Consider the following 23,092-nt stretch of genomic DNA (forward strand, 5'->3'; position numbering starts at 1 on the left):
TAGTGGTTCCAAATTCAGAAAGGAGTATGTGAAGGCTGTATATTGTCACCCTGCTTATTTAACTTATAGGCAGAGTAAGTACATCATGAGAAACACTGGACTGGATGAAGCATAAGCTGGAATCAAGAATGCTGGGAGAAATATCAATAACCTCAGATATGCAGATGACATGACGCTTATGGCAGAAAGCAAAGGAAAACTAATGAGCTTCTTGATGAAAGTGAAAGAGGAGAGTGAAAAAAGTTGGCTTAAAGCTCAACATTCAGAAAACTAAGATGATGGCATCTGGTTCCATCACTTCATGGCAAATAGATGGGGAAACGTGGAAACAATGACAGACTTTATATTTTTGGGCTCCAAAATCACTGCAGATGGTAACTGCAGCCCTGAAATTAAAAGATGCTTGCTCCTTGGAAGAAAAGTTAGGGCCAAACTAGACAGCTTATTAAAAAGCAAAGACATTACTTTACAGCAAAGGTCCTTCTAGTCAAAGGTATGGTTTTCCCAGTAGTCATGTATGGATGTAAGAGTCGGACTATAAAGAAAGTTGAGCATTGAATAATTGGTGCTTTTGAACTATGGTGTTGGAGAAGACTCTTGAGAGTCCCTTGAGCTGCAAGGAGATCCAACCAGTCAATCCTAAATGAAATCAGTCCTGAATATTCATTGGAAGGACTGATGTTGAAGCTGAAACTCCAATACTTTAGCCACCTGATGCAAAGAACTGATGCATTAGAAAAGACCCTGATGCTGGGAAAGATTGAAGGTGGGAGGAGAAGCGGACGAGATGTTTGGATGGCATCACCGACTCATTGGACATGAGTTTGAGAAAACTCCAGGAGTTGGTGATGGACAGGGAGGCCTGGTGTGCTGCAGTCCATAGGGTTGCAAAGAGTCAGACACAACTGAGCAACTGAACTGAACTGAACTGAACTGGGGTTCAGAGGTGGAATTCAGTTTCAATTTCCATTGTGTAGCTCTTAATGACCCAGGTAACTACGATGGTGTGATCACTCACCTATAGACAGATATCCTGGAATGTGAAGTCAAGTGGGCCTTAGGAAGCATCACTACAAACAAAGCTAGTGGAGGTGATGAAATTCGAGTTGAGCTATTTCAAACCCTCAAAGATGGTGCTGTTAATGTGCTGCACTCAATATGCCAGAAAACTTGGAAAACTCAGTAGTGGCCACAGGACTGGAAAAGGTCAGTTTTCATTCCAATCCTAAAGAAAGCAACGCCAAAGAATGTTCAAACTACCACATAATTACAATCATCTCACATACTAGAAAGTAATGCTCAAAAGTCTCCAAACCAAGCTTCAACAGTACATGAACCACGAACCAGATGTTCAAGATGGATTTAGAAAAGGGAGAGGAACAAGAGTTCAAATTGCCAATATCCATTCGAACAATGAAAAAGAAAGAGAGTTCCAGAAGATATCTACTTCTGCTTCATTGACCACCCTAAAGCCTTTGACTGAGTGGATCACAAAAAACTGTTGAAAATTCTTAAAGAGGTGGGAATAACAGACCACCTTATCTCCCTCCTGAGAAATCTGTATACAGGTCAAGAAGTAACAGCTAGAACCTGAAATGGAAAAACAGACTGGCTCCAAATTGGGAAAGGAGTAAGTCAAGGCTGTATATTGTCAGCCTGCTTATTTAACTTACATGCAGAGTACTTCATGAGAAATGGTGGACCGGATGAAGCACAAGCTGGAATCAAGATTGCCAGGAGAAATATCAATAACCTCAGATATGCAGACGGCACCACCCTTATGGCAGAATGCGAAGAAGAACTAAAGAGCCTCTTGATAAATGTTAAAGAGGAGAGTGAAAAAGTTGGCTTAAAGCTCAACATTCAAAAACAAAGATCATGGCATCTGGTCCCATTACTTCATGGCAAATAAATGGGGAAACAGTGGAAACAATGGCTGACTTTATTTGGGGGGCTCCAAAATCACTGCAGATGGTGACTGCAGTCATGAAGTCAAAACACACTTTCTCCTTGGAAGAAAATCTATGACCAACCTAGACAGCGTATTAAAAAGCAGAGACATTACTTTGCCCACAAAGGTCCATCTAGTCAAAGCTATGGTTTTTCCAGTAGTCATGTATGTGATAGTTGGACCATAAAAAAGGCTGAGCACCGAAGAGTTGATGCTTTTGGACTATGGTGTTGCAGAAGACTCTTGAGAGTCCCCTGGACTGCCAGATCAAGCCAGTCAATCCTAAAGGAAATCAGTCCTGAATATTCACTGGTAGAACTGATACTGAAGCTGAAGTTCCAATACTTTGGCCACCTGATGGGAAAAGCCAACTCATTAGAAAAGACCCTGATGCTGGGAAAGATTTAAGGTGGGAGGAGAAGGGGATGACAGAGGATGAGATGGTTGGGTGGCATCACCAACTCGATGGACATGAGTTTGAGCAAGATTTGGGAGATGGTGAAGAAAAGGGAAGCCTGGTGTGCTACAGTCCATGGGATTACAAAGAGTTGGACCTGACTGAGTGACTGAATAATAACTTCTGCAAAATAAAACCCTCCCTCTCCCCCAAGGTTTGAGTTTTTTGTTTTTATTTTGTATTGTTTGGGGATATCCCTGTGCTATATTTCAGCCTTAAGTGTAAATATAACACCTTTTCAGGTTTTTCTTAGTCTGTGCCTCTCCTTAGTCGTGTGCAGTTGCCTTATAATTTTTTCAGTATATGTGGTTATTTTGAATGTCCTACTCTTCAGTGCCTGGTTCTCAGAAGGAAAAAATAAAATAAAGACAAAATCCAAGGTGCAAAAAGGTCACTGATCTCTTCAGTTCCATGGGAATCACTTCATCCAAGGGAGGAGGGGCTTGCAACAATGAGGGGTGGGGGACAGTGCCAAAACAATGACCTCTACCTCTTTGTCTGCAGCTCTGTGATCAGAAAAGGGAAAGTATTAGTTGCTCAGTTGTGTCAGATTCTTCGAGACTCCATGGACTTCAACCTGCCAGGCTCCTCTGTCCATGGGATTCTCCAGGCAAGAATACTGGAGTGGGTTGCCATTTCAGCTGTCAATGATCGAGCTCATATGTTCAATATTTGGAAGACAAAGTCCTATTTGTCCATCCAGGCAAATTGTCTGCAAGCTGCTTCAAGAACATATGCACATCTGCTTGCCAAGTCACTTTTCAGTCTTTCTTACTCCACTGAGGCTTTTAACTCCTTAAACCTGTTTATTCAAATATATTAATACATCATAGAGGATTCTTGGGTGAGGTAATTTTTCAACTGAAAAATCGGAGTGAAAAACAAAATCTTGACCTTTACTAAAGTTCTGAGGGGCAATATTTAATATTTAAATATTTAAATGACATTTACTTTAGGCTATGAAAAGGATTCCATTACCAATATTTGCTTCAAAATTATTCAAAATCCTTCAATACTTTAAATAAAATACTTGATGATTTTATTATATTCTTTTTCCTGAATTTTCAGTGATGATGATGTCTTTAAAAACTGTGATGTAATCAAGTATGAAATATAATTTCTTTAAATAAATATTTAGTTCAATGGACAAACATAAAGCTTGTGTGTCCCATGTGATTATTAACAGCATGTTACCCTCAGGCAAAAACACTCTTCTTTCTTGTTACGGCCCTGAAGTTTTAGTCACTGGGGCCAACAGCTATGCCTTTCTTAGATTCTTCATAGTTTCTATAGCATTGTTAACTAAAGCAATCTAAAATGCTCTCATGCAATCTAGCTGGCCACTGTATCAACCTCAATCCTTCTTTTGTTTATCTCCTTTAGCTTTGCTGTTACTACTGCATTATTGGTACCTTATTTCATACTATTTTATCCTGTGATTGTGATTGTCTGATCTGCAATTAGGCAATTATGTTGTGCACAAAGCCTCTTACTTAGGCATGCATGTGTGTGAGTGTGTGTGAATAAGGCCCATTGTTTTTTAGTAATGAACATGGCATTATTAATGATAGGTGCCAGTTGTTCAATTCCTTCTTAGAAAGTTACTTCTCAGAACCTTCCAAATACATTATCTTCTTGGTAACTGCGATAATGATTTGTTACTCCCATATTGCTTATTGGTAAAATGATTTGGAAAACTAAGTATTTGTCTCCTTAACTGAGAAAAATGTCTTGGAATTGTAAAATTGTTTGCTTTTGGAAATCTTTGCAGAATTTTTCATTTTGAGAGGTAGGACTAGTCTGAAAAACTTTTGAACACAATTTTCAACAGAAAAATAAGGCTATAAATAAGACTACAATGATTTACTTCCAAAATGGAACTAAATTAAAAATAAGGTACAGAACTTATTCTCAGGAAGCAAAGATCTGAACTCTGCTGTAGATGGGGCAATGTGAGTCTTAGCTGAGCAACATCAAGACAGGGCTTTGTCACAGCAAGCGTTTTCTAGTGAAATAAGGTGAAGAAAGACCGTCAGTCCTCCACTGCCTCTTCCAGCATGACTTTGTTGCTGCTTCTCCTCCTTCATCCTCCAAAACAAAGGATCTGAGGAGGTAGATGGTCTTAGAAATGTAAAAAGTCTTGGCTGAAAAATGAATCATACTGATCATGCCAGCTGAGGCCATACCAGGACACTTCAAAGTGTGTACTATTTCAACTTGGCCACTATTCAGTAATAATTCAATAACAATTAAATTTTCAAAAAAGTATAATGCTTGGAAGAGCAAAATAGGACCATTTTTACCTTGTAGGTTTTATACAGAATGGTGCACTGGGAAGACCCAGAGGGATGGGGTGGGGAGGGAGGTGGGAGGGGGGATCGGGATGGGGAATACATGTAAATCCATGGCTGATTCATGTCAATGTATGGCAAAAACTACAGAATGAATTTTCTTACTGCATATTTTGTTCAATTTTTCTTTCTTTCTTTCTCTCTCTCTCTCTCTTTTTTTTTTCTTTTGCTGCTGTTTCAGGATCTTAGTTCCCCTACCAGGGATTGAACCCAGGCCCTCAGCAGTGAAAGTATGGAGTCCTCACCACGGGCCCATCAGGGAATTCTTGGTTTTTGTTTTTAATTCACTTCTCATTATGCATAAAAGAATGACAATTTTTTCCTTTGTCTAAAGACTAACTGGACCACATAATTCTGTTTATTTATGTTATACTTTTTCAACTTTTAACTCAAAAATATTTACTTGGTGTTATATTTTTCTGTAAAATATGTAATTAGTAATTGCCATATTTCTTGTAATATCATAGGAATATTTATACAAAGACGGATTAAATGAAATCTAATTCTTGATTTCTCTAAGGTGCAAATCTGGGCAAATCCCTGGCCAGGGAGGGTCTGCTGAAAACTTTTTTAATCTGGAGAACAGGGATTCCGTGAAGTATGTCATTGCAATGCAAAGAGAGCTAGGTCTCAGCAACAAAATTTCGAGGAGAGAGAGGATGCCAATCACAGAGTCATCATGGTCTCAAGGAGTACCCTTGGACTTGACCTCTATAGTCACAAAGCTAAGTACATTGAGTGTAAACATGTTACGCATGTCAAAGAAAGCATAAACCTTGCAAAGCCATGTTTTAATAGAATTTGAGCAGAAAATAGGACAGGTTGTTCTGTGCAGCAATCATCACTGGTAGTGACACAAGACGGTATCATTGGAGGGCTCTGGGGAAGCCAGGGAGGAGAAGTGTAAAATAGCAGAAGCTTTCACTGGTGAGAACCAGTGAAAGTGTCCCCAGGCATGGGTACTGGTGCTTATGAACAGAGCCAGAGCCAAGTAAACACTTGCTTACTGATCTCAGGCCATTGCTTTGACCCAGGGCAGGAGTAGACTATGGGAATATTGGTCACAGTCTGCTTTCTCCCAAAGTGTTTTATCTTTATTTGCACATTATATTAGGTTGATGCAAAAGCAATTGTGGTTTTGGACGCTGAATTTTAAATCACTATAACTAGGCTCAAATACATCTTTATTAATCAAAATAGGAACTGTTACAATCAATGCGTTTTTTTCCAACAAAAAATATAAGTTTATTAATTCCTATAGCATAAAAATCTGTGCTTCAAAATTCGAGGAACTCTTAGAAAGCATTTTCTATATCCTGCAGGTTGTGGAAGCATTTTCCCTGCAACAAGTTGTCGAGATGCTTGAAGAAGTGATAGTTTGTTGGTAGGAGGTCAGGTGAATATGGTGGATGAGGCAAAACTTCATAACCTAATTTGTTCAACTTTTGAAGAGGTTGTTCAATGTGTGGTTGGGAGTCGTTGTGGAGAAGAACTGGGCCCATTCTGTTTACCAGTGCTGGCTGCAGGTGGTGCAGTTTTCAGTGCACCTCATTGGTTTGGTGAGCATATTTCTCAGATGTAATGGTTTTGCCAGAATTCAGAAAGCTGTAGTGGATCAGATCAGCTAGCAGACCACCAAACAGTGACCATAACCTTTTTTTTTTTTTTTCCGGGGGGGGGGGGTGGGAGGGTGCAAATTTGGTTTTAGGAAGTGTTTTGGAGCTTTTTCTCAGTCCAACCATTGATCTGGGTATCACTGATTGCTGTATAAAATCCAATTTTTATTGCACCTCACAGTCTCATAGAGAAATGGTTCATTGTTTTTGCATAGAATAAGAGAAAATGACACTTCAAAACAATGATATTTTTGATTTTGTGGCCAGTTCATGAGGCACCCACTTATCAAGTTTCTTCACCTTTCCAATTTGCTTCAAATGCCAAACTTGAATGATCAATGTTGAGTATGTAGAATGGTCAATGTTGAGTTCTTTGGCAACTTCCCGTGTAGTTGTTTAAGAGGATCAGCCTCAGTGACGGCTCTCAGTAGGGCACTGTCAACTTCTGATGGTCAGCCACTACACTCCTCATCTTCAAGGCTCTCATCTCCTTTGCAAAGCTTCTTGAAAGACCATCCTTTCTTCACTACACTGCAGTACCCCTTTGTCATACAAGTGATTGTATATCTCTGTTCTCATTTGTTTCTGTCCTTGTGTTGATACTGTACTACTTATACTACCATTGAGGGTCTGGTTCGAGATGGTGATATGAGAATATCCTGAGCTCATCTTCTCCCATGGACACACAGATCCTACAGCTATATATGGAACAACTTCTTCTGAAAAAACAAAACAAAAACTAAAACTGGCAGAGCTACCTCTTCACATCAGACAAATGAGAGGGAACTCACATTAAAGTAAGTGGGAAGGGCTGAGACACAGTCTAACCATAAACCCCATCCACAGCAGTAGAACCCATAATCAGGAGGGAACCCCAAACCTGACACTTCTTCCTGAGGAGAGAAGGGCTTGTACCCCACAACAGACACCCCAACTCTTAAATCAGACACCTGAGATACAAGCCCTTAAGACACCTGTATTTGAAGACTAACAGGGCTCAAGCCCAAGAAATCTGCAGACTGTGGTAAATTGAGCCCTTGAAAAGCTCTGAGACTTTATGTGAAAGGGACTCACTTGCTAATTTTAAAGCATTGGCCTGAATTGCAGGGACCTGCTAGGACAGTCCCCAGGGTCAAAAGCTAGCATGTGACATCTTCCTGCTCTCCCTCTGCTAGAGTCAGTTGGAACCATTTTATTTTTCATTTTATTCCCCTTTGTTTCCTCTTTAAAATTTCTATTTTTTCCTTTATTCAGTAGGTACCATCTTTGCACTCCTCCTCTGCCTTACTTTAGGGGATGAGAGCTATCTTCACTCTCTCCCTCTGCAGTGCTCCAGAGCACCTGTATGTCTCAGAAGAGTTCCTCTGCACATCGAGTGCTGTGTGATAATTGAGGCATAGTTGATCTATAATATTATTTTACTTTCCGCTATACAGCATAGTGGATCAAATTTCTAAAGTATGATTGCATTAAAAGTTATCATAAAATATTCTCTATATCCCCTCTGCTCTACAAGATAAATTCTTGTAGCTTATCTATTTGATACATAGTAGTTTGTACCTCTTAATCCCCTTACCAGGCCCCCACTTTCCTCCCCCACTGATAATCATTAGTTCATTCCCTAGATCTGTTTCTGTTTTGTTACATTCATTCTTTTGTTTTATTTTTCAGGTTCTATACATAAGAAAGAACATGCAGTATTTGACTTTCTGTCTGATTTATGTTACTAAGCATAATACCTTCTAAGTCCATCCAAGTTGTTGTAAATGGCAAAATCCCACTCTTTTTCATGACTGAGTAATATTCTCTTGTGAGGAGGGCACAGCAATCCACTCCAGTATTCTTGTCTGGAGAATCCCATGGACAGAGGAGCCTGGTGGACTATAGTCCACAGGGTCGCACAGAGTCAGACACAACTGAAACAACTTAGCGCGCATGCACATGGTATACACTTGTACATATAATTCACATCTTCTTCACATATAATTCACATCCATTCATCTATTGATGGGTATTTAGCTTGCTTCTATATCTTGGCTATTGTAGATAATGCTGCTATGAACATTCTGAATATTTTTAAATACATTTTTATTGGAGTATAGTTGCTTGACGATGTTGTTTTAATTTCTACTAGAGAGCAAAATGAATATACATATATCATTATACTACACAGCCATACACATACATATACCCTCTCTCTTTTGGACTTTCTACCCATTCAGGGGACCAGAGTGCATTAAGTAGTGTTTCCTGTGCTATGCAGTACGTTCTCATTACTTATCTATCTTAGATGTAGTATCAATAGTATATATGTGTCAGTCCCAATTTTCCAGTTCCTTCCATCCCCCACCTTTCCTCTTTGGTATCCATATAATTGTTTTCTACCTTTATGTCTATTTCTGCTTTGCAAATAAAATCATCTATACCATTTTTTCTAGATTCCACATTTATGCATTAATATACTCTATTTGTTTTTCTCGTTCTGACTTACTTCACTCAATAGAACAGTCTCTAGGTCCCCCCATGTCTCTGCAAATGGCATTATTTTGTTCTTTTTTTTTTTTTTGTGGGCCATGTATATTTTTAAAATTTACTTTTTGTGCATGTGTGCATGCTAAGTTGCTTTAGTCGTGTCTGACTCTTTGCGACCCTATGGACCATAGCCCACCCGGCTCCTCTGTCCACGGGATTCTTCCGGCAAGAATACTGGATTGGATTGCTGTGTCCTCCTCTAGGGGAGCTTCAGCTTCCCAATCCAGAGACAGACCCCACATCTCTTACATCTATCTGCATTGACAGGTGGGTTCTTTACTACTAGCGCCATGTGGGAAGACCAATTTATTATTTAATTGGAGGAAAATTGCTTTACAATGTTGGTTTCTGCCATACAAGAACACAAATCAGCCATAATTATACATATATCCCCTTCCTCTCAAGCCTCCCTCCCCTCCCCCATCCCACCCCTCTAGGTCATCACAGAGTACCAGGCTGGGCCCTAACCATATGTTATTCATCAACTTCTCACAAGCTATCTATTTTAACACAACAGTGTGTATATATTGACACTACTTTCTCCATTCTTCCCACTCTCTCCTTCCCTCACTGGGTCCAAAAGTCCATTCTTTATATCTTCATCTCCATTCCTTCCCTAGAAATAGATCCATCAGTACCATTTTCCTAGATTTTATATATATGCTTTAACATATGATATTTTTCTCTTTCTGACTTACTTCATTCTGTGATAACAGGCTCTAAGTTCATCCACCTCACTAGAACAGACTCAAATTTGTTCTTTTTTATGGCTGAGCAATACTCCATTGTATATATGTACCACATCTTTACCCATTCTTCCATCGATGGGCATTTAGGTTGCTGCCATGTCTTGGCTATTATTAATAGTACTGCTATGAATACTGGAGTGCATGTATCTTTCTGAATTTATGATTTTCTCTGATAGATGCCCAGTAATAGGATTACTGAGTCATATGGTAGTTCTACTTTTAGTTTTTAGGAAACCTCCATACTGTTTTCTTAGTGGCTTTATCAATTTGTACTCCAACCAGAGCACATGAGGAGGTCCCCTTTTCCCACACCCTTTCAGCATTTATTGTTTGTAGATATTTTGATGATGACCATTCTGACCAGTATGAAGTGATACCTCATTGCAGTTTTGATTTGCATTTCTCTAGTAATGAGCAGTCAGAGAAGGCAATGGCACCCCACTCCAGTACTCTTGCCTGGAAGATCCCATGGATGGAGGAGCCTGGTGGGCTGTGGTCCATGGGGTCGCTAAGAGTAGGACAAGAATGAGCAACTTCACTTTCACTTTTCACTTTCATGCATTGGAGAAGGAAATGGCAACCCATTTCCTTCTTGCCTGGAGAATCCAGGGATGGGGGAGCCTGGTGGGCTGCCGTCTATGGGATCTCACAGAGTTGGACACGACTGAAGTGACTTTGCAGCAGCAGCAGTAATGAGCAGTGTTGAGCATCTTTTCTTTTCTTTTTTTTTTTTTTTTTGGCCATCTGTATGCCTTCTTTGGAGAAATGTCATTCTAAGTCTGTATTTTTTGATTGGGTGGTTTTTTGTTTTGTTTTGTTTGATATTGAGCTCCATGAGCTGCTTGTATATTTTGGAGATTAATCCTTTGTCAGTTGCTTCATTTGGAATTATTATCTCCCATTCTGTAGGTTGTCTCTTCATCTTATGTATGGTTTCCTTTGCTGTGCAAAAGATTTTAAGTTTATTTAGGTACAATTTGTTTATTTTTGTTTTTATTTCCAAAAATCTCGGTGGTGGGTCAAGAAAGATCTTGCTGCATTTATGTCAACAAGTGTTCTACCTACATTTTCTCTAGGAGTTGTATAGTGTCTGACTTTACATTCAGGTCTTTAAACCATTTTGAGTTTATTTTTGTATATGGTGTTAGGGAGTGCTCTAATTTCATTCTTTACTTGTGGTTGTCCCGTTTTCTCAGCACCACTTGCTGAAGAGGCTATCTCTTCTCCATTGTATATTCTTGCCTCCTTTGTCATAGATTAGGTGGCTTTAGATGTGGGTTTATCTCTAGGAGTTCCACCTTGTTCCATTGATCTATATTTCCATTCCTATGCCAGTACCATATTGTCTTGATAGTAGCTTTGTAATACAGTCTGCATAACTTCATATCCTGCAACTTTACCCAGTTCATTGTTCTATGTATAGTATCATGCCATGTGCAAAGAGTGAGTTTTCCTTCTTTCTTTCCAACTTGGATTCCTCTTATTCATTTTTCTTATATGATTGCTGTGCCTAGGATTCCCAATACTCTGTTGAATAAAAGTGGTGAGAGTGAGCATCCCTGTCTTGTTCCTGACCCTAGAGGAAATGCTTTCAACTTTACACTGTTGAGTAACATGCTAGCTCTGTGCTTATACTGTATGGCCTTATTTTGTTCAGGTATGTTCCTTCTATACCCATTTTGTTGAGAGTTTCTATCATAAATAGATTTCAATACAGATGCCCAACAGGCACATGAAAAGATGCTCAACATTGTTAATTATTAGAGAAATGCAACTCAAAACTACAATGAGGTATCACCTCACACTGGTCAAAATGACCATCATCTAAAAGTCTACAAATAACAAATACCGGAGAAGGTGTGGTAAGAAGGGCATCTTCCTACACTATGTTAGGAATGTAAGTTGGTGCACCTACTGTGGAAAACAATATGGAGTTTCCTCAGAAAACTAAAAATAGAGTTGCCATATGATTCAGCCATCCCATCCCTGGGTGTATATCCAGACAAAACTATAATTGAAAAAGATACAAGCACCCCTATTTTCCTAGCAGCACTATTCACAATAGCCAAGACATAGCAATGACCTGGACTATCCATTGACAGATAAAGAAGATGTTATATGTATATGTATATGAAATAATGCCATTTGCAGCAATATGGATGGATTAAGAGGAAGACAAAAATCATATGGTATCACATACCTGGGATCTAAATTATGATACAAATGAACCTAACTATGATACAAATGAACAGAAATAGGCTTATAGACATAGAGAACAGACTTATGGTTGACAGGGGGATAGGAAGTGGGGAAGGGATGGATTGGGAACTTGAGTTAGTGATGCAAACTATTATATATAGAATGGATAAATAGTGTCCTACTTATAGCACATGATATTCAATATCCTGTGATAAACCATAATAGAAAATAATATTAAAAAGAATATTATATATGTATAACTGAATCACTTTGCTGTACATCAGAAATTAATACAGTATTGCAAAAAGCTGCCCCAAGATGTAAGAGGAATAGGACGGGGAGACCATTATCTACCCCACAGATTCATCAAAAGATCATTTGAATGTTGAGCAACTTCCATGAAACAACTTATGAATGCTGGCAGAGGACATCAGGCACCCAGAAAGGCAGCCTGATCTCTTTGAAAGGAGGTAAGACAAAATATAAAATATGAAAACAGAGAAAAAGTATTTAGCGATGGAGATCCATTTTGGGGAGGGAGTCGTGAAGAAGGAGAAGTTTCCATGCAATAGGAAACCCTACATAAGTGTGTCAGTGGGGAGCTTTAGAATCTCAAAGGGCAACATAACTGGAAAAAGAAAGAACACAGGATATGTGCCTAACCACAATTACCAGTGGAGAAACAGCACAGACATTCAAGTCCGCCAGCAGCGAGTGGGAACTGGACAGGGGAGGCGTGGGCTGCATCACTGATTCTTAGGGTAAGGGCCAGGCTTGAATGCCCTTAAGACAATCTGAGGGGGCTAAGGTGACACAGCAACCCAAACCATGGGATCAGTAGTGAGACAAAAAACAAAAAAGGGACCTCTCCTGGGAAAGGTTCTAAAGCCTCATGGTGACCCCTGACATGCTCTCAGAACAAAGTACTGTGCCCTAGCAAATACTGAAGGACAGCAAGCCAGATGCTGTTTAGGGCCTGCCCTCCCCAGAGGCAGAGAGGCAGGTGTGCAACAGCCAGAGCCAGAAAGCAAGGGGCTGCTGCAGTCTCGACCCAGAGACTGCATCTTCCACCAGACTGTGGGCAGGCTGCTGGTTGCTAACCACATCTTCCTGGGATCCTGATGGTTCACATCTGCCCTGAGTGTCACAGCCTGAGATCAGTTCCCCAGAGGGGACACAGAGCAAACCTGGGATTGTGCCCTCAGGGCACACCCAGGAAACCAAGCAGCCGGGACCAGGGATGTGCATAAGATGCAAGGCCCACCTGGGACAGTGCACTTGCCAAGCACCCAGTCACCTGAGTGGCTTGGGCCTGGGAAGGGCACAAACACACAGCCCATATCATCTGGGTCTGTGCTTTTGCAGAGAGTCCAGGAGCTTGAGAAGCTTAGACCTGGGAAGTGCACGAAATGCAGGGCCCACTCGGGACAGTGCCCTTGCAGAGCACCCTGGAGCCTGAGCAGCGTGGACCTGGGAAACACATGCCACCTTGGGCTGTGGGAAACCCAGTGCTGTCCATCCACTGGGAGCTCCCCACACATGCCAGTGGCAATTATTTGTAGTGTCCCTCCCTCTACACAACGTAACTGAACAAGTGAGCCTAAATTAGTGGCCACCATCGTCCACTCGTGGCAGGACAGAAATCAGACACTGAAGAGACTGCACACGGAGGAATCCAAAATAAACAAGAAGGGGGAACCGCACGAGAAGTGACAAGTGCAACAGATTAAAAACCTGCAGTTAGTGCTGAGACTGTGCATTTGAGGAGCAACTATAGACCTTGAGAAAAATAAAAGCCGAAACAAGGGATTGACACTGAACTGATCCCACACTGCCCACAACAGCTGCAGAGAAATTCCTAGGTATATTTTTACTATTATCACTTTTTAATATTAAGTTCTTTTAAAAATTTTAAAAATTTAAGGAAATTTAAGTACTTTATTACGCCATTAATTTTCATTTTTATAGACTACTATCACCTTTCTTAAATAAGCAAAAACCCTATTTTATAAAACAGATTCCATATATATTTTTTAAATTGTTGTGATTGATTTTGTTTTGTATTTTTTATATTGTATTTTTGAGAGTCTAACCTCTATTCTAGGTTTTTAATCTTTGTTTTTTATATTGGTTATCAATATTGTACCTTTAAGAATATAATCTTCACTATCTATTTTCACTTATGGATTTGATCACTAGCTTCATCACTCTCTCTCTTCTTGACTCTCCCTCTTCTCCCTCAGGTTCTTCTCCTCTATGTTCTTCCTACTTCTTCTTTTCTCTGAATAACTCTGTGAATCTCTCTGGCTATGCCTGCTCTGGAGAGCACTTAGGGATTTGATTCCTGGCTTGATTGCTCTGTCCCCTGTTGACTCTCTTTTTCTCCTCCTTACACACAAGATGGTGCAGTAGAAGAGTATGTGCTCATCTTCTCCTGAGAGAACTCCAAAATTACAACTCACTGCTGAATAACCACCAACAGGAGAATGTTGTATCTCACCATAAGCAGATAGCCCATATCCAAGGGCAAAGGAGAAGCCCCATCAAGGTGGTAGGAGAGGCAAAATTCCATTTAGAATCAAACTCCATACCTGCCAGGGACGTTCAGAGGACTCAGACAAAACCTTGTGTGAACCAGGACCCATAGACCCCACAGAGATTGAGTCAGACTTGCCTTTGAGTGTTTGAGTGTCTCCTGCAGAGGTATGGGTCAGCAGTGGCCTGCTGCAGGGGCAGGGACTCTGGGTGCAACAGACCTGGGTCACACAGCATGTGGCATAAGCCCTCATGGAGGAGGTCACAACTAAACCCACCATAGAGCCATAGAGCAGACGACCCACAAACTGCAAAACAATTATACCAAATAAATTTGTGCACTGTTAAGAAAGTTCTAGGACCCACAACAGATTTTCCAATAAAGGATCTGGCAAAAGGACTGAGAACCACCAGGGAATTTGACTTTGGAGGCAAGTGGAATTTTATTGTAGAACTTACACAGGACTGGGGGAACAGACTCTTGGAGGGCACAAACAAAACTTTGTGCATACCAGGATCCAGGAGAAAGGAGCAGTGACCCCACAAGAGAATGACCCAGAATGAACTGTGAGTGTCCAGGAGTCTCTGGTGAAACTGTGGGTCGGTGGTGGCCTGCTGCAGGGTCAGGGGCACTGACTGTGGCCTTGCGTTTATAGGACCATTTAAAGGAGGTCACCCTTGTCTGCATTACCTCCACCAACATTTGGTCTCAGGTCAAACAACAAGGAGGGAACCTAGTCCCACCCATCAACAGAAAATTGGATTAAAGATTTACTGAGCATGGCCTCACCCATCAGGACAAAACCCAGTCTTCTCCAGAGTCAGTCTCTTCCATCAGGAAGCTTCCAGAAGCCTTTTATCCTTCTCCATCAGAGGGCAGACAGATTGAAAACCACAATCACAGAAAACTAATCAAACTGATTACATGGGGCACAGGCTTGTCTAACTCAAGGAAACTATGAGCCATGACATACAGGGCCACCCAAGATAGACAGGTCATGGAGGAGAGTTCTGACAAAATGTGGTCCACAGGAGAAGGAAATGGCAAACCACTTCAGTATTTTGCCTTGAGAACCCCATGAACAGTATGAATAGGCAACAAGATATGACAGTAAATATTAACTCCCCAGGTAAGTATGTGCCCAATATGCTACTGGAGAAGAGTGAAGAAATAACTCCAAAAAGAATGAAGAGACGGAGCCACAGTGAAAACAATGCCCAGCTGTGGATGTGACTGGTGATGGAAAGAACAATATTTCACAGGAACCTGGAATGTTAGGTCCATGAATCAAGGTAAATTGGAAGTGGTCAAACAGGAAATGGCAAGAGTGAACATCAACATTTTAGGAATCTGTCAACTAAAACAGAGTGGAATGGGCGAATTTAATACAGATGACCATAATATCTACTACTGTGGGCAAGAATCCCTTAGAAGAAATGGAGTAGCCCTTGTAGTTAACAAAAGAGTCCAAAATACAGTACTTGGGTACAATCAAAAGAAACTTGGGTACAAAGAAAAGAAATGCAAAAAGGCAAAATGGTTGTCTGACAAGGCCTTACAAATAGCTAAGAAAAGAAGAGAAGCTAAAGGAAAAGGAGGAAAGGAAAGGCATACCCATATGAATGCAGAGATCCAAAGACTAGGAAGGAGATAAAAGAAAGTCTTCCTCAAGGCACAAAATGCAGGCCCAACCTAGTCTGCACCTTTGTGGAGCACCTGAGAACCTGAACCTAAGCGGCTTAGGCCTGGGAAGAGCACACAACTCAGAGCCCGTTCCCTGTAGGGCAGCCTGGAGCCTGAGCAGTGTAGACAGGGAAAGCACATGCGCCGTGAGCGGGGGCAAACCCAGTGTGGCCAGAACACTGCAAGTACTCCCCACACACGCCAGTGATATTTGTTTACAGTGCCCCTCCCTCCCCATAGCACGATTGAACAAGCGAACCTAAACAAGAGACCACCTCGGCCCACTTGTGTCAGGGTGGAAATAAGACACTGAAGAGACTTGCAAACAGAAGCAAAATAAACAAAGGGAACTGCCTTAGAAGTGACAGGTGCAACAGATTAAAATCCCTGTAGTTAACACTGACTACACTGGAAGGGGCCTATAGATATTGAGAAGTACAAGCTGGAAAAAGGAACTATCTGAAACTGAACTGAACCCACACTGCCCACAACAGCTCCAGAGAAATTCCTAGATATATTTTTACTATTTTTTTAATTAAATTTTTTTAAAGCCCTCTATTACTCCTTAATTTTCATTTTAATAACCCACTATAAAAAAGCAGAGACATTACTTTGCCAACAAAGGTCCGTCTGGTCAAGGCTATGGTTTTTCCAGTGGTCATGTATGGATGTGAGAGTTGGACTGTGAAGAAAGCTGAGCGCCGAAAAATTGATGCTTTTGAACTGTGGTGTTGGAGAAGACTCTTGAGAGTCCCTTGGACTGCAAGGAGATCCAACCAGTCCATCCTGAAGGAGATCAGTCCTCGGTATTCATTGGAAGGACTGATGCTGAAGCAGAAACTCCAATACTTTGGCCACCTCATGCGAAGAGTTGACTCATTGGAAAAGACCCTGATGCTGGGAGGGATTGGGGGCAGGAGGAGAAGGGGACGACAGAGGATGAGATGGCTGGATGGCATCACCGACTCGATGTGCATGAGTTTGAGTAAACTCTGGGAGTTGGTGATGGACAGGGAGGCCTGGCGTGCTGTGATTCATGGGGTCGCAAAGAGTCGGACACGACTGAGTGACTCAACTGAACTGATACCCTGGCCAAAAAAAAAAAGGACCCTATTTTTAAAGCGAACTTCATATATATTTCTTAATTTTTTTATGTTTTTCGTTTTTTTATAAATATTGTATTTTCAAGAGTCTAACATCTACTCTATATTTTTAATCTTTGTTTTTCAGTATTTGATATCAATTTTGGTCATTTAAGAATCCAATTTTCAGTACCCATTTTTACTCAGGAGTGTGATTACTGGTTTGATTACTCACTCTCCCTTTTTGACTCGCCTTTTTCTCCCCCAGATCACCTCTATTTCCTCCCTCCCCCTTCTCTTCTCAATCCAATTCTGTGAATCTCTGTGGGTGTTCTGGGCTGCAGAGAACACTTAGGGAACAGGGTACTGCCTAGATCTGTCTCTCTCCTCTTGAGTTCCCCTTTTTATCCTCCTGCTCACCTCTATCTTCTTCCTCGCTCTCCTCTTCTTCATGTAACTCTGTGAACTTCTCTGGGTGTCCCTCACTGTGGAGAATCTTTTCACCACTAACCTAGAAGTTTTATTATCAGTCCTGTATGGATGGAGATGTCTTGAGGCTACTGGAAGAATAAGACTGAAATCCAAAGGCAGGAGGCTTAAACCCCAAACCTAAGAACACCAGAGAACTCCTGACTACAGGGAATGTTAATTAATAAGAGATCATCCAAAAGCCTCCATACCTACACTGAAACCAACCACCACCCAAGAACCAGTAAATTCCAGAGCAAGATATACCATACAAATTCTGTAGCAATGCAGGAACATAGCCCTGAGCATCAATACACAGGCTGCCCAAAGTCACACCAAACTCATAGACCCTTCTCAAAACTCACTATCAGACACTCCATTGCACTCCAGAGAGTAGAAATCCAGCTCCACCCACCAGAACACCAATGCAAGCTTCCCTAACCAGGAAACCTTGATAAGCCAATCGTCCAACCCCACCCACTGGGAGAAACCTCCACAATAAAAAGGAAACACAGACTACCAGAATACAGAGAGGCCACCCCAAACACAGCAATCTAAATAAGATGAAAAGGCAGAGAAATACCCAGCAGGTAAAGGAACATGAAAAATTCCCACCAAGCCAAACAAAAGAGGAGATAGGGAATCTACCTGAAAAAGAATTTAGAATAATGATAACAAAAATGATCCAAAATCTTGAAAACAAAATGGAGTTACAGATAAATAGCCTGGAAACAAGGATTGAGAAGATGCAAGAAATGTTTAACAAGGACCTAGAAGAAATAAAAAAGAGTCAAATAAAAATGAATAGTGCAATAAATGAGATTAAAAACACTCTGGAGGGAACCAACAGTAGAATAATGGAGGCAGAAGATAGGATAAGTGAGGTAGAAGATAAAATGGTGGAAATAAATGAAACAGAGATGAAAAAAGAAAAAAAGAATCAAAAGAAATGAGGACAACTTCAGGGACCTCTGGGATAATGTGAAATGCCCCAACATTCGAATCATAGGAGTCCCAGAAGAAGACAAAAGGAAAGGCCATGAGAAAATACTCAAGTAGATAATAGCTGAAAACTTTTCCCAAATGGGGAAGGAAATAGGCACACAAGTCCAAGAAACCCAGAGAGTCCCAAACAGGATAAACCCAAGGCAAAACACCCCAAGACACATATTAATCAAATTAATAAAGATAAAACACAAAGAACAAATATTAAAAGCAGCAAGAGAGAAACAACAAATAACACACAAGGGGATTCCCATAAGGATAACAGCTGATCTATCAATAGAAACTCTTCAGACCAGAAGGGAATGGCAGTACATACTTAAAATAATGAAAGAGAATAACCTACAAGCCAGATTACTGTACCCAGCAAGGACCTCATTCAGATATGAAGGAGAATTCAAAAAAAAAAAAAACTTTACAGACAAGCAAAAGCTGAGAGAATTTAGCACCACCAAACCAGCTCTTCAACAAATGCTAAAGGATCTTCTCTAGACAGGAAACACAGAAAGGTTGTATAAACGTGAACCCAAAACAACAAACTAAGTGGCAATGGGACCATACTTATCAATAATTACCTTAAATGTAAATGGGTTGAATGCCCCAACCAAAAGACAAAGATTTGCTGAATGGATACAAAAACAAGATCCCTATATATGCTGTCTACAAGAGACTCACCTCAAAACAAGGGACACATACAGACTTGAAAGTGAAGGGCTGGAAAAAAAATATTTCACGCAAATGGAGACCAAAAGAAAGCAGTAGTGGCAATACTCATATCAGATAAAATAGACTTTAAAATAAAGACTGTGAAAACAGACAAAGAAGGACACTACATAATGATCAAAGGATCAATCCAAGAAGAAGATATAACAATTATAAATATATATACACCCAACATAGGAACACCACAATATGTAAGGCAAGTGCTAATAAGTATGAAAGGGGAAACTAACAATAACACAATAATAGTGGGAGACTTTAATACCCCACTCACACCTATGGATAGATCAGCTAAACAGAAAATTAACAAGGAAACACAAACTTTAAAGGACAGAATGGACCGGCAAGACTTAATTGATATCTATAGGATATTTCACCCCAAAACAATCAATTTCACCTTTTTCTCAAGTGCACACGGAACCTTCTCCAGAATAGATCATACCCTGGGCCATAAATCTAGCGCTGGTAAATTTTAAAAAATTGAAATCATCCCAGTCATCTTTTCTGACCACAATGCAGTAAGATTAGATCTCAATTACAGGAAAAAAACTATTAAAAATTCCAACATATGGAGGCTAAATAACACGCTTCTGAATAAACAACAAATCATAGAAGAAATAGAAATATACATAGAAATGAATGAAAATGAAAACACAACAACCCAAAACCTATGGGATACTGTAAAACCAGTGCTAAGGGGAAGGTTCATAGCAAAACAGGCTTACCTCAAGAAACAAGAAAAAAGTCAAATAAATAACCTAACTCTACATATAAGCAACTAGAGAAGGAAGACATGAAGAACTCCAGGGTTAGTAGAAGGAAAGAAATCTTAAAAATTAGGGCAGAAATAAATGCAAAAGAAACAAAAGAGACCATAGCAAAAATCAACAATGCTAAAAGCTGGTTTTTTGAAAAGATAAATAAAATTGACAAACCGTTAGCCAGACTCATCAAGAAACAAAGGGAGAAGAACCAAATCAGCAAAATTAGAAAGGAAAATGGAGAGATCACAAAAGACAACACTCACTGAAATACAAAGGATCATAAGAGCCTACTACTAGCAGCTCTATGCCAATAAAATGGACAACTTGGAAGAAACGGACAAATTCCTATAAAAGTATAACTTTCCAAAACTGAACCAGGAAGAAATGGAATATCTTAACAGACCAATCACAAGCACAGAAATCGAAACTGTGATCAGAAATCTTCCAGCAAACAAAAGCCCAGGACCAGATGGCTTCACAGCTGAATTCTACCTAAAATTTAGAGAAGAGCTAACACCCATCTTACTCAAACTCTTCCAGAAAATTGCAGAAGAAGGTAAACTTCCAAACTCATTCTATGAAGCCACAATCACCCTAATACCAAAACCAGATAGAGATGACACACACAAAAAATTAACTACAGGCCAATATCACTGATGACCATAGATGCAAAAATCCTTAACAAAATTCTTGCAAACAGAATCCAACAACATATTAAAAAGATCATACATCATGACCAAGTGGGCTTTATCCCAGGAATGCAAGGATTCTTTAATATCCGCAAATCAATCAATGTAATACACCACATTAGATAAAAACTGTATGATTATCTCAATAGATGCAGAAAAAGCCTTTGACAAAATTCAACATCCATTTATGATAAAAACTCTAGAGAAAACAGGAATAAAAGGAACATACCTCAACATAATAAAAGCTATATATGACAAACCCACAGCAAACATTATCCTCAATGGTGAAAAATAGAAAGCATTTCCCCTAAAGTCAGGAACAAGACAAGGGTGCCCACTCTTACCACTACAATTCAAAATAGTCTTGGAAGTTTTGGCCACAGCAATCAGAGCAGAAAAAGAAATAAAAGGAATCCAGATAGGAAAAGAAGAAGCAAAACTCACACTGCAAATGACATGATCCTCTACATAGAAAACCCTAATGACTCCACCAGAAAATTACTAGAGCTAATCAATGAATATAGAAAAGTTGCAGGATATAAAATTAACACACAGAAATCCCTTGCATTCCTATACACTAAAGATGAGAAAACAGAAAGAGAAATTAAGGAAACAATACCATTCACCACTGCAACAAAAAGAATAAAATACTTAGGAGTATATCTACCTAAAGAAATGAAAGACCTATATATAGAACACTATAAAACACTGATGAAAGAAATCAAGGAGGACACAAATAGATGGAGAAATATACCATGTTCATGGATTGGAAGAATCAATATTGAGAAAATGACTAAACTACCCAAAGCAATCTATAGATTCAATGAAATCCCTATCAAGCTACCAACAGTATTTTTCACAGAACTAGAACAAATAACTTCACAATTTGTATAAAAATACAAAAAACCTCAAATAGCTAAAGCAATCTTGAGAAAGAAGAATGGAACTGGAGGAATCAACCTGCCTGACTTCAGACTCTACTACAAAGCCACAGTCATCAAGGCAGTATGGTACTGGCACAAAGATAGAAATATAGATCAATGGAACAAAATAGAAAGCCCAGAGATAAATCCACGTACCTATGGGCACCTTATCTTCAACAAAGGAGGAAAGAATATACAATGGAAAAAAGACAACCTCTTTAACAAGCGGTGTGGGGAAAACTGGTCAACCACTTGTACAAGAAGGAAACTACAACACTTTCTAACACCATACACAAAATTAAACTCAAAATGGATTAAAGAGATAAACATAAGACCAGAAACTATAAAACTCCTAGAGGAGAACATAGGCAAAACACTCTCTGACATGAATCACAGCAGGATCCTCTATGACCCACCTCCCAGAATATTGGAAATAAAAGCAAAAATAAACAAATGGGACCTAATGAAACTTAAAAGCTTTTGCACAACAAAGGAAACTATAAGCAAGGTGAAAAGACAGCCCTCAGAATGGGAGAAAATAATAGCAAATGAAGCAACAGACAAGGGATTAATCTAAAAAATATACAAGCAACTCCTGCAGCTCAATTCCAGAAAAATAAATGTCCCAATCAAAAAAATAGGCCAAAGAACTAAACAGACATTTCTCCAAAGAAGACATACAGATGGCTAACAAATACATGAAAAGAAGCTCAACATCACTCATTATTAGAGAAATGCAAATCAAAACCACAATGAGGTACCATTATACGCCAGTCAGAATGGCTGCTATCCAAAAGTCTACAAGCAATAAATGCTGGAGAGGGTGTGGAGAAAAGGGAACCCTCTTACACTCTTGGTGGGAATGCAAACTAGTACAGCCACTATGGAGAACAGTGTGGAGATTCCTTAAAAAACTGGAAATAGAACTGCCATATGACCCAGCAATATCACTTCTGGGCATACACACTGAGGAAACCAGAACTGAAAGAGACACATGTACCCCAATGTTCATTGCAGCACTGTTTATAATAGCCAGGACATGGAAGCAACCTAGATGCCCATCAGCAGACGAATGGATAAGAAAGCTGTGGTACATATACACCATGGAATATTACTCAGCCATTAAAAAGAATACATTTGAAGCAGTTCTAATGAGATGGATGAAACTGGAGTCCATTATACAGAGTGAAGTAAGCCAGAAAGATAAACACCAATGCAATATACTAACACATATATATGAAATTTAGAAAGATGATAATGATAACCCTATATGCAAGACAGAAAAAGAGACACAGATGTATAGAATAGACTTTTGGACTCTATGGGAGAAGGCAAGGGTGGGATGATCTGAGAGAATAGCACTGAAACAT

At 39.9% G+C, this 23,092-nt stretch overlaps 1 long non-coding RNA gene across 1 annotated transcript; it reads left to right on the forward strand.

The window, feature by feature from the left end:
* The first annotated feature begins 6,240 nt into the window (after positions 1–6,240).
* On the forward strand, positions 6,241–22,506 carry LOC122706878. Its single transcript, XR_006344492.1, has 3 exons — positions 6,241–6,366; positions 14,822–14,825; positions 22,497–22,506. It is a non-coding gene; the product is annotated as an uncharacterized LOC122706878 (long non-coding RNA).
* The last annotated feature ends 586 nt before the right edge of the window (positions 22,507–23,092 follow it).

The sequence above is a fragment of the Cervus elaphus genome, chromosome 13 (genome assembly GCF_910594005.1).
Source record: "Cervus elaphus chromosome 13, mCerEla1.1, whole genome shotgun sequence".
NCBI lineage: Eukaryota > Metazoa > Chordata > Mammalia > Artiodactyla > Cervidae > Cervus > Cervus elaphus.